At 43.3% G+C, this 12,024-nt stretch overlaps 1 pseudogene; it reads right to left on the bottom strand.

Annotated features, from left to right (window-relative positions):
- Positions 1-3,993: 3,993 nt before the first annotated feature.
- On the bottom strand, positions 3,994-4,647 carry LOC128576138 (cilia- and flagella-associated protein 299-like; annotated as a pseudogene).
- Positions 4,648-12,024: the final 7,377 nt, after the last annotated feature.

A 12,024-nucleotide genomic window follows, 5' to 3' on the forward strand; every position in this document is an offset into this window, starting at 1 on the left:
CAATTGTCTCAGTCAGCAGCTGCCTCGGGTGGGAGAGTTCAAGAGGTCCCTGGGAACTGGATCACAGGGGTCTGGTGACTGCTCTAAAATGGCTTGCTCCAGTGCTGCGTGGAGTCAGGAAGAGCCACCAGTAAATAGATCAGTCTGGGAAGATTGATGCCTCCTTCCCCACCTTGCAGCTCTGTCACACCCAGTCTCTGCTAGCCCCACAGGGCTGTGACCCAGTCAGTTGTCTGCAGTAAGCAGATACTCCAGGGGTTTGCACCTGCCTAAGTCACAGGGTAGTCTGTGTCTGCTCCACTAAGCTGCTATTCTCTGTCTTTATCCAGCAGGGGGTGGTGTGGCCTGTCAATCTTGGGCACTTGATGGAGGCTGGAGGTGTTCACTCAGTTCCAGCCCCACCCTTAGTTTATGTTACTGGGTGAAGGGAACAACCCTGTTGGAGTTTGTTTCTGACCTTGCCAGATTCCTCTGCAGAGGAGAGGCTGATTTGTGTTCCCAGAACTTGTGCCTCAGGCCCTGTCTTTAGTCCTGCGGGTTTGTATTCACAGCACGATCAGTTGTTGGCTGTAGCCTCTGGGCCTCCTTTGTCTATAGGCTGGTGATCCCCTAAGGGCCAGGTGCGTCTTAGGCTTAGTAGAGCGGTCCTCTGGATCAGCCTCACCCTGGGAGTTTCCCGGCTCTGCAGGTGTGTTTTCTAGTCTCCGTGTTCCACCCAGGTCGGTACCGTCTCAGGAAAACCCTTTACTCACGGGGTCTGTGTTTCAGTCCCAGGTTTGTTCCATGGTGGTTGCCATCTGAGAAGATGGTTGGCCTCATCTGGTTGCCCAGGAAGACAGGAGGAGAGGCTATGGGATATCTGGGGGTGGGCCTTGTTATTGCCGAAGACGACTGTTGCTCTGCACCTCGGGGCACCACCGCTCCAGTGTAATTCCCTCTCAGCTGACCGTCGTCTTTTCGCTCCTTTGGTACAGAGTCAGCACTGGTCAGCTGCAGTCCAGGTCCTGTCTACACCTCTTGAGAGTTCACCCAAGAATCTGGACTCTCGGGGGGGCAGGTCTCCAGATCACGAAGTGAGAGTGGAGGGGAGTGTTAGGAGCTCAGAGTTGCAGGTTGTTACACCAAGCTCATTGAGACCAAATGAACAAATAAACAGATACAAACGTTACCAGGCACACGGGCCCATAGATACAGAGACAGACAGAAACACATAGACATACAGGCAACAGCCATGACAACAGCAATATAAGAACAGCTGCAATAAAAATAGTGATAATCATAAAATAATTGAAAGAAAGGAAAAAAAGAGAGAGAAAAGTGGTGTCAGAAGGAATGTTAAATGAGAAGAAAGAAGAAATTAAAATTAGAAGTCATAGAAATAAAAAATATATCTAATAAAAAGTAATAATAAAAAATTATCGAAATCTCCTCTAAGAAAATGGTGAGGAAAAAACAGACAAAAATAAAAAACCCCACGAAAACCCAAAACAAAACAAAAAAGTCACCAACTACAAAAATATTCTTGTGTGTAGAAATATACCTATAAATATCTATATGTCTGCTGTAGGGATCAACTTTCATAGGAATATATTCATACTGCAATATACTTTCTGGACACTAGGTGGCGCTGTGAGTGGTTCCGAGACTTACACCTGATTCACAGTTTATACCGTTACCATTGTAACCACCTTCTATGGCCGATGGCCATTTTGGAGTTTCTGTAAAAGTTTGTCGCCTAAGAATTGTGCAACCGTGGCTGTTCTTTTCCAGACAGCACTTGCGACTGACCTTCCCACTCGGCGCAGGTGTCCACGCTTCCTAAGTCCCTCCACTCTGTTCCCAGGTTCCCCCACAAACTGGCAACTGCAATCGGCCATAAGGGGAGTGGTGCTGAGTTTGCCTGGTGGTTGGCGGGCTCGCAGCTCTATCTCCTGTAGCTGGTTCCCATGGCTTCAGCAGCCAAAGCCAGTCTGCAGCTTCAGTAGCTTCACAGCTCCAGAAGCCAAAGCTGGGTCCTAGGCTTCAAGCCGGTTCCTGTGGTTGGAGTGCTCGGGGGACTTATTTTGAGTTTTATGGTTCAGAGTTTCCCTTTTGGATGGGCGCCTGCCAGTTCGCTGCGCAGCCTGAACTGCCAGCCCCCTCCAACACCTGGGGGAAAGGTGCCCACCCTTTTGGGTAGTTCAAAATGTCTGTTTCCCGGGCAGGATCCCTTCCCTTCAATTGTCCAACAATTTGCCCAGCTCCCCGTGGTTTTGAGTGGCTCTCCTTTTGGAAGTCTCCCTCAGTTCAGGATTAATTATTTGTCAATTGGATTTTGTCAGCATTTACACGCTGCTGACCTCCGTAGGGGAGGGGCCTGCTGGCCTGCTCGGCTGAGCTGGGAAGAATCTCTACAACAGAGTCTGCGATTTTAAATTACCCCTCATATATAGCAAACCGCCAGTTCGCTGGGCGTCTCCAGCTGTCTGTCCACTCCAATAATCCACACAGAGGGAAGGTCCAGACCGCCTTTCCTCTCACCTGGTGGCTTGGGAGAGGTGGGCTATACGTCGTCCTGTCCGCCATCATGCTCCGCCTCTCGGAAAGGAGGGGTTCTATTGGAATAAACATTTATGTGTAGAACAGACATACAAATAAATACTCCACCTTGGGGAAACACAAGCCCATCCCTGTGTAGAAAGATTCAGTCTCTGGAAGATAACTGAATCTTGCAACTTCAAAAATATTTGCCTTTCTACTTGAAATCTGGAGACCTCTTAGATTTTTACTAAATTGGGTATAATCAAGCAAGCTTCATAGCCTCTATGAGGATTCAGTAATACTGTTAGATGGTATAGACAAGCTTCAGGTGTAAACAGAATGGAAGAGAGGGAGGAGCTGGGTAGGAAATGAAAAGTGGGGAGGGGCATAGAGAAAGAAAGAGACCTAAAGGAGAGGGAGAAGAAAAGAGAAGGAATGAGCATCATAGGTGTTGTCTCAGAGTTGGTCTTAGGCTTGGCTTTCACTCTGTACGGCTATTGTTAATTAATCCACCAGGTGGTGCTGTGAAATACCAACTAGACTTCAGTCTTTCAAAATTACTTTGCCTGAACCTTCCAGTGTTGCCTTTGTCAAAGGCAGAAGGCATATATGGTCACCACCCTCTATTTGGAATATTTTATGTTACATAAATACACAAAATATTTTTATTAGAAAGATTAACACTTAGGAGAAATATATTGAGACTGTCATTTAAATTATTTTCAGTTTTCTTAAATATAAAGTATAAATTTTTAAAAATCAAGACAATTAACAATAAATATTTAATACCAGAAAAATACCTGTATGTTTATGTTTGTTTCTCACGGCTCCTTAGGGTTGGAGCTGGACTTTGCTACAGCTGTCTGCTCCCACTGAGCTGCCATGGAAGACTGCAGAAATGTCACTAGAGGACTCCCATCTTCTGCATCCAGCCTGGGCTCACCAAACACTCTCTGGTACCATTCTCCCAGTTTTGGTCTCTGCTTTTGGTTTACCCTCATCCTCAGAGAATGCTTCAGGAGCTCAGGTTTATCCAGCACCCTGCTTTATTCTTGGCTGCCCCTCCCGTGGCCACTAGAAGCAAATTTGTATTACACTTTCAGAGTCTCATAAATTAAATTTATGACACTATATAATTTAAAGGGGAAAAATATAATGGCATGAGGAGAAATACCATTTGGGTGCTGTGTTCTCAAAGATTTGGCATTAAATAAATACTAATCATGACAAATGGCACTGTGAATACAGCAATGGCATCTTTGAGTTCAAATTCTGACCACCCCACATGTTATGTGTGTGATTTTTTTTTTACAGTTTTCTTTCCTCTTTCTTTATTTACTTTTATTATTCTAAATTGCCTTCCAGCTACAGGACTCATTTATTATTCTAATTTGCTTCTGTCTACAGAATTTATTTAAATTTAGCTAAACCATATTTGCTAAACCATTAGGAAGCCATCCAACATGTTGGTACTTAAGTCTTCTTTCTGGAAACATGGTCAAAAATGGCAATTTGAATGTAGAGTTCTGTCTGGATAGGGGTTCTTGTAGAGTTGCCACCGGTTGTGCCTTTGGGTACATATTGAGAATTTTTCACTCTCTTTTGTATTTGAAGAATAAGCCTTCCAGATTATCAGAAATCACTTGATAGTTGGGAGTTGAATTACAAAGAGCAATATGTCCCAATTATAAAAGCTCATATCCGTGGGCCTTGGGAGAAGTCTTTTTTTCCCCCGCTGAAGTAGATTTCAAAACCTTCGGTCTTCAGCCTGTGGGCATAGTCAATGTATCCTGACACCTCCTGCTTGTGAGCACTTCTGTCCCTAATGAAGACCACGGAGCTCACTGAGCCACCTCAGAACGTTATCTGCAAGTTCCCAGCACTTGTTAGTGTCTTTTTCTAAGTTCTTTCAGCCAGCATCTCTATAGATGCTTTCCTCACTTCAAAACCTTTCCTTTTCACTATCTCTCCAGTCCCTTGATATCCTAGCTCCACCAACTGGTGGGCTAAGCTTTCATCCTCCAGGTAGTACAAGTCCACGGTGGTGATCTGGGAGTTGAAATCTCCATAGGTGTTGAACTGAGGGACTACATTGTCCACAGCTGTCAGCCTTTCAGCCTGATCCATTGCAGTTGCCTTGGCTGAGGCCTATGAGTGTGATTTTTGCAAAACTAGATAGCTTCTTGGAACCTCAGTTTTCTCTCCTAGAGTTGGGGATAATTCTCACTTTTCATGGCTGTTGTGGAGATTAAATGAGACTGCATTCTTGAACACTAGGTTAGCAGGCTGCCATCAATTTCAGCACCTTTTCCTCCCCCTTCCTTACTTATTCCAGTGCTCCAACTCGATTTTTTTTTTCTTGAGATAGCATCTCACTCTCACCCAAACTAGAGTGCCGTGGCATCAGCCTAACTCACAGCAACCTCAAGCTCCTGGGTTCAAGACATCCTCCTGCCTCAGCCTCCCAAGTAGCTGGGATACAGCCACCTGCTCCAACACCTAGCTAATTTTTCCATTTTTAGGAAAGATGGGGTCTCACTTTTATTCAGGCTGGTCTCAAAGTCCCCAGCAAAAGGGATCTTCCTGCCTCAGCCTCCCAGAGTGTTAGGATTGTAAGTGTGAGCCACTGCACCTGACCTCCAAGTTAAAATTTGTATTCCACTGCCCATAACAGGGCACTGCTGTGCCCCCTAAACCTTCCACCGACCTTGGTAATCTGCTTCCATATCTTTTGGTGCTGACTGCTGCCTGGATCTTCCTGCTTTGGTTCCTTATTGTCCCATGCCCTGTGCTTCCGAGACAACCACCTGGTGTGTTTTTATTGTGCCTGACTATGGCATTTGCCTGCCTCCCTTCTTGAATGACTGTTGCCCCTGACAACATGCCAACTGGTCCCTCTCCTTGCCCGAGTGACATTCCTGTTCTAGCTGCTGGGTTAGCCACCCCCACATTCCCCAAATAATTGGCCTACCCTAAAGGCATCTTCTCAATCACTGGAGAAGAACTGCCTAGTTGCAAGTGGGAGATGTTCTGTCTGTCCTGATGGAGAACTGCTGGGCTCTGCTGGTACAGAGAGCTCAGCACCAGCAAGGAAGTTGCCCGTGGTGCTGTGCTGTCATAAAACCTGCTCCTTTCCAGGCAGGGGTCCACTAGGTCCACTCCTCCTAGAGGAGCCCAGGCTGCATTGCTGAGATTGTGAGCAAAGTCTGAAAGGTGAGGTGGGATGACCCAGGGAGACCACACGGAGAGCCCCATCCTGGTGCTCCTTCAGCAGGGGCAGTTCCAACCAAAGGCCACAACACCTGCCAGAGCGAGTCACAGGAGCCATACTCCTGAAAGGAGGCCCACCAAGGATGTGCATTACTCTCACTGCAGTGGCCAAGCGAGACATTCCTACTTACATTCTGGTGGGGATGCAAATTAATACATTCCTTTTGGAAAGAGATACGGAGACCACTTAAAGATCTAAAAATAGATCTGCCATTCAATCCTGTAATCCCTCTACTGGGCATATACCCAGAAGACCAAAAATCACATCATAACAAAGATATTTGTACCAGAATGTTTTTTGCAGCCCAATTCATAATTGCTAAGTCATGGAAGAAGCCCAACTGCCCATCGATCCACGAATGGATTAATAAATTGTGGTATATGTACACCATGGAATATTATGCAGCCTTAAAAAAAGATGGAGACTTTACCTCTTTCATGTTTACATGGATGGAGCTGGAACATATTCTTCTTAGTAAAGTGTCTCAAGAATGGAAGAAAAAGTACCCAATTTGTACTCAGCCCTACTATGAAACTAATTTAGGGTTTTCACATGAAAGCTATAACCCAGTTACAACCTAAGAATAGGGGGAAGGGGGAAAGGGAGGGGAGGGAAGGGGGAGGTGGGTAGAGGGAAGGGGATTGGTGGGATTACACCAGTGATGCATCTTACAAGGGTATATGTGAAACTTGGTAAATGTGGAATGTAAGTGTCTTGGCACAGTAACTGAGAGAATGCCAGGAAGGCTATGTTAACCAGTGTGATGAAAATGTGTCAAATGGTCTGTGAAGCTAGTGAATGATCCCCATGATCATATCAATGTACACAGCTATGATTTAATAAAAAATAAAATAAATTACTTAAAAAAACCCAACTCTATAGTTTCTGAGTATAACTTTACACCATATTTCAGAAACTATTTTTAGGCCCCCCCCAAAGCCCTTTAGAAAGTCAATTTATCTGAATTACTTTTTCTTCTCCCAACTTGTATAGCCACAAATGCTTTTTCTATAATGATGGATTGACTCTGTTTTTGTTAAAATTTAGTGTCCTGGGCTGGGCACGGTGGTTCACGCCTGTAATCCCAGCATTCTGGGAGGCTGAAGTGGTTGGATTGCTTGAGCTCATGAGTTCGAGACCAGACTGAGCAAAAGTGAGACCCCCCCTGTATTTATACTAAAAATGGAAAAACTGAGGCAAGAGGATCACTGGAGCCCCAATTGGAGGCTGCTGTGAGCTATGACACCATGGTGCTCTGCTCAGGGGGACAGCTTGAGACTGTCTCAAAAAAAGGAAAGAAAAAATTTGGTTTCCTGCCAGGTGCAGTGGCAGTTTCCTGCCTGTAATCCCAGCACTCTGGGAGGCCAAGTAATTAGGCATATCAAGGGTTTCTTTTTTTAAATGCCATCATGTGAGTTCTTTGATGCTAAATGCTTTGGGAAAAAAAGGAAGATATAAAGTAATCCATGGCAATTTCCTGAGAACAGCTTCCTCTGTATTTTTTCCTTCTAGTGTTAGTTTCTTTCCCTCCCCTTGATCCAGTTTCTGTTATTCTCCCACACTCCTTCTTGATATGGGAACGCTCTCTGCTTCTCTCTGTCTTTTCCACTGTCTTTTGTTCCTTGTGCAGAATGTAATCTCCCTTTTATCCCCATAAAACCCAAATCCAGGTCAGTAACTTCCATTTATAGTTATAAATCTGGTCTCTTCTCCATGTGTGCGCATGCGTATTTGTGAAGAGAGGATGGAGTGTTGGGGGAATTCTGACTAACAGAAGCAGAGATCTGAGCAGAGAAGTCCTCTTTATTATTTATTATTCCTTTGCATGGCAAGAATGCATAGATACAAAAAAATGCGACCATAAATATAAATGTATAAAGCATCCGGGTTGGTGGTGTTTTCTATAACACTCACCTTGGTCAAAATGTCAACAGTATAAGGTCACAGTCAAAATTGCTAATTTTCTCGTCCCTGTGTATGGTGTCTTGGTATTATGCGGGTCACAGTGTTTTGGAGTCGACACTTACCTGAATCATTAGGTCAACTATAATGCCAATCTCAAGACAATGAATGATCCCTAGTTGATTTTTATTCTGTACTTAGAAGGAAAAATGTGACTACAAAGGTTTCTGTTTGATATTGAAGAATAATTCTACATTGGTCAATTATATAAATGAACATTGGAGAATCTTAGGAATGGTTTGCTAAATCCAATTTCCTTTACAGTTTGGGCCACTCTAAACTGTTCTCCAGAGCCTTTGGAAGTTTTCAGATAAAGGGAAGGCCAGAATAAGAGTTACAATTGCAGCTAGGTAGTAACTTACTGAGCCCCTCCTCCTACCCCACCATTCTTGAATTTAATTATGTTTTTCTCTCATGTGGGCCTGTAGTTTTTGATCTACTAGTTTCAGATTAGCACTGAGTACATGGGATGCTTGCTTTTCCATTCTTGGGATACTTTGTTTAGGAGAATGTTCTCCAAATCAATCCAGGTAAATACAAAAGATGCAAAGTCTCCATCTTTTTATGGCTGAACAGTATTCCATGGTGTATATAAACCACCTAATGTTGTAATCAGCTATTTATTGCCTTATTTGTATCTGTGCATCTTAGAGGTATTAGGGATGAGTAAGAATAAGAAAGAAATTGTCTTATGGGCTCTATTCTGAAGGAGGAACAAAATCTAAAGAAAATAATAAAATGTATTTATTGTATTATATAAAATATATAAATAAGGTGCTAAATAAGTGATTTTTTAATTGTAATTACTAGGTTTGTTGTTAAACTGGAGAAACAGATGTCATATACACTGCACAACTAAGAAAAATTATTAGGGAATATAGGCATATGCAGGGCACTGTGGCGGAGACTATTTATATATTGTTTTCTAGTGCCAGGATTATCATAAATAAACTGATTACATCATAGGCTGTCCAGGACAGATGAAGATGCCAACAAAGGTCAAAAGAAACTAATGAATATTAAAAGCTGAAGCCTTCTCAGGAAGGTCCAAAGATTAAAATCATCAGGTCCATGGAGTGTGGAAAACTCTATCCTCACCTGGGCCTGCAATGCTGTCCAAGGGGCCCTAAAGCAGGGGCTGGAAGGTGGGGTGGTTCTCTGCAAGGCCAGTGATAGAATCTTCAGGAAGTCCTTCTGTATAAAAGAAGTGTGTGTCACCACTCTCAGCTATTTAAATATACATACATATATATATATATATATTTTTTTTTTTTTTTTATTTTGGAAACAAAGTCTCACTCTATTGCCCCAAGTAGACTGCAATGGTATCATCCATCACAACCTCAAACTCCTGGGCTCACGGGACCATCCTGCCTCAGCCTCCTGAGTAGCTAGGACTACAGATGGATGCCACCAGCCTGGCTAATTTTTCTATTTTTTGTAAATATAGGTTCTCACTCTGACTCAGGCTGGTCTCAAACTCCTGGCTTCAAGTGATCTTCCTGCCTCAGCCTCCCAAAGTGCCAGGATTACAAGCATGAGCCACCAGCCCTGGCCTTGATGACTTTTTATGACTAGGTAAATTTGGAAAATACTGTTTTAGTCCAACCCAGTCTGGCACCATTTGCATTCTCTCCCAGGGGCAGGGCAAGGCTGGGAAGCAAGGCCTTTTTATATTCACAGGGTGTGTCAATAGTGTATCTGGAAGGGATTCCATAAGGTCCATACAGCCCTGAGGAATGGGACTGTTGTATTCTGGATATGGGAATCAGGGCTGGAGTGAATTGAAACTGTTTAAGGCTCTAGTGCTTGTGAGGGACCAGAGGAGATTCTGGGAAACACAGTATCAGTCAAGCACTTGCCATGGAAGGGTGTGAAGTAAAGCTTCTCCAGTGCTCTTAATACCAACAGAAGATTTAGGTGTGGATGGTGGTCCTGTCTTGACGGCCTTTGGAAGCTGGGGGCTCAGCTGCATCCTGTGGATAAGCAGCAGGAAGCAGGTGGTGTCTGCCTTCAGAAGGATCTTGCATGGCAGCCATCAGGGCACATGGAAGGTCCTCAGGACACCAGAACTCACCAAGGAAGCAGCACGGGCAGTGAAGGTACTCTAGCTTGTCTCAAGAATTCAGTCCCTTGGGTATAGGGGTAAAAGGATGTGGGTGTCCTCTTGAGACCCTCAGAATCAAAGTGGGGTGATCACATGTTAGATCTCCCTATGGGGAAGGAAAATCTTGGAAGACCAGAATCATGCTAACAAGCCCAGAGTACCCTTCCCACAAAAAAGCCTTGGTGCCTTGCACCATGGAGGATGCCCTGGTGGTGGCCATTCCCCTCAGGTTAGCCTAGAGCAGGCAGGTGTGACATGTAAGGAAAATGATCAGTGTGTTCTCTTAGGCCTAGAGTAGGGATTGATAGATTGGGAAGCAATGTATTTCAACTTTGATCATAGAATGAACAATAAAAATTACAGCCACTTTCAAAGAATTAAAATGATAGCCTTGAGTATCCTTCTAAATTCTGATAAATTTGTTTACCTGTCACCACAGGACTCTCCCATTGTTCTCTTCATGGCCAAAAGAAAAGACAGACTTTCTGGCTCACTGTTCCTTATGCCGAAACTACAGGTCATTTTGTTAGATTTTGTACTTTAAGGTTCTCTTTTAGAATCAATCAATATGTATTTGAGTAATTTGTGGCTGTCTTCCCCTTTTAGAACGCTTTGTGCCAGTCACACTCTTGCCTACTGATTATAACCATGTCAGAAATCACCTCTTTGGTGAAACTGCTCCTGGCTTCCCTAGCTGTATGTGATTTCTCCATCCTCCAAACCCCACACACCTTTGTTTTTAAGTCCTTTATGGCTGTCATCTTTTACATTCTTCCTTTTACTCTTTAACAACGTTCAATTTACCTTACGTAGTATTTATTTATAACCCTCCTTACTCCATGAAAGAAATCTACAGAAGAAAATGTAAAATAAATGAGAAAATGGTAATGAAAGAAAAATAAATACAGGAATATAAGATGAAAACAAATGTTATACATGTCTATCGGGTACTAGCCATGTCTCACATTCTAGACCAGTGGTTCTCAACCTGTGGGTCGCGACCCCTTTGGACTGTATTAAAGGGTTGCGGACTTAGGAAGGTTGAGAATCACTGTTTTAGACAGTGCCTGCCCTCCTGGAATGCAGACCTGAGTCAGGGCAAAGCTGTGGTTTATGGGCCAATTCCATCCTAGGAAGCATGCGGAGACCATCTTCAAATCATCAGCAGAGTTTAGTACTAATAATTCAGCCCCGCCTACCCATCTGTCACTAACTCACCCACTTCTTATTGTTGTTTGGCTATAGAACAACAGTTCTCAACCTGCAGGTCATGACCCACAGGAATTGTATTAAAGGGCCGCCGCATTAGGAAGGTTGAGAACCACTGCTCTAGAAAGTAGGCATCTGTTCATTCTTGACTGTGCCAGTATCTTCTAATGAGGACTTTCTTTCTAACTCCATAGAGATCTTGGTAGCTCTTTTCCGAGCTCTTCACATTTCAAGGGCTTCTATCCCAGGACTATAAGGCCATGAATTGATTTTTCTGGGTGAGAGAAGAGCCTTCAGCTTCTCTCAGGGAACTTCCCTTCCAGCTCATGTGCATTTAGTACGTAGTATCTTGTGAAACAAATCACTGGCAGGTTTTTGTTTTTTTTTTAATCCAATTAAAGCTGCCTCTGTAAAAGAAACCTCCTTTATGTGCTGTTTCCTGGTTAACCTGCAGCAAGTAAGACAAGGACGTGACCATCCTTGTCCAAATGTGGTGAGAGCTCTTGATGGCCCCAACACAGTCATTTATGACTCCAGGAAAAACTATGGATGGAATTCTGTGACTGCACAAATATGTAGAAATGTCAATAATTACAACAACAAGAAAAGCTACAGACTTCACCACATCACTGCCTATTTTTATATTTTAACCAAAGTAATTGCAGAGGAAAGTCCCTGGTAGGCTATTTTTAAAGCTAAGTGTTTGCATTTGGAAAGTTTAAAAAAATTATATCATCTTAGCTAATAACTAGTAATTCAATTACTTTCTCACAGGACTTATTTCTTCAAAAATGCTAAATTTTTGCTGCTCTCTTTTCAAAATCAACTAAGTTTCTAATTTAAGATCATATATTTAAGGACTCCTCCATGAATTAGAGTTGTACTCTCAGGAAGCACCAAGAAATGTTAATTTCATGAATCTTCTTTTTCCCATTATATAATAAGATCAGTTATC

Source organism: Nycticebus coucang, chromosome 23 (genome assembly GCF_027406575.1).
Source record: "Nycticebus coucang isolate mNycCou1 chromosome 23, mNycCou1.pri, whole genome shotgun sequence".
Lineage (NCBI taxonomy): Eukaryota > Metazoa > Chordata > Mammalia > Primates > Lorisidae > Nycticebus > Nycticebus coucang.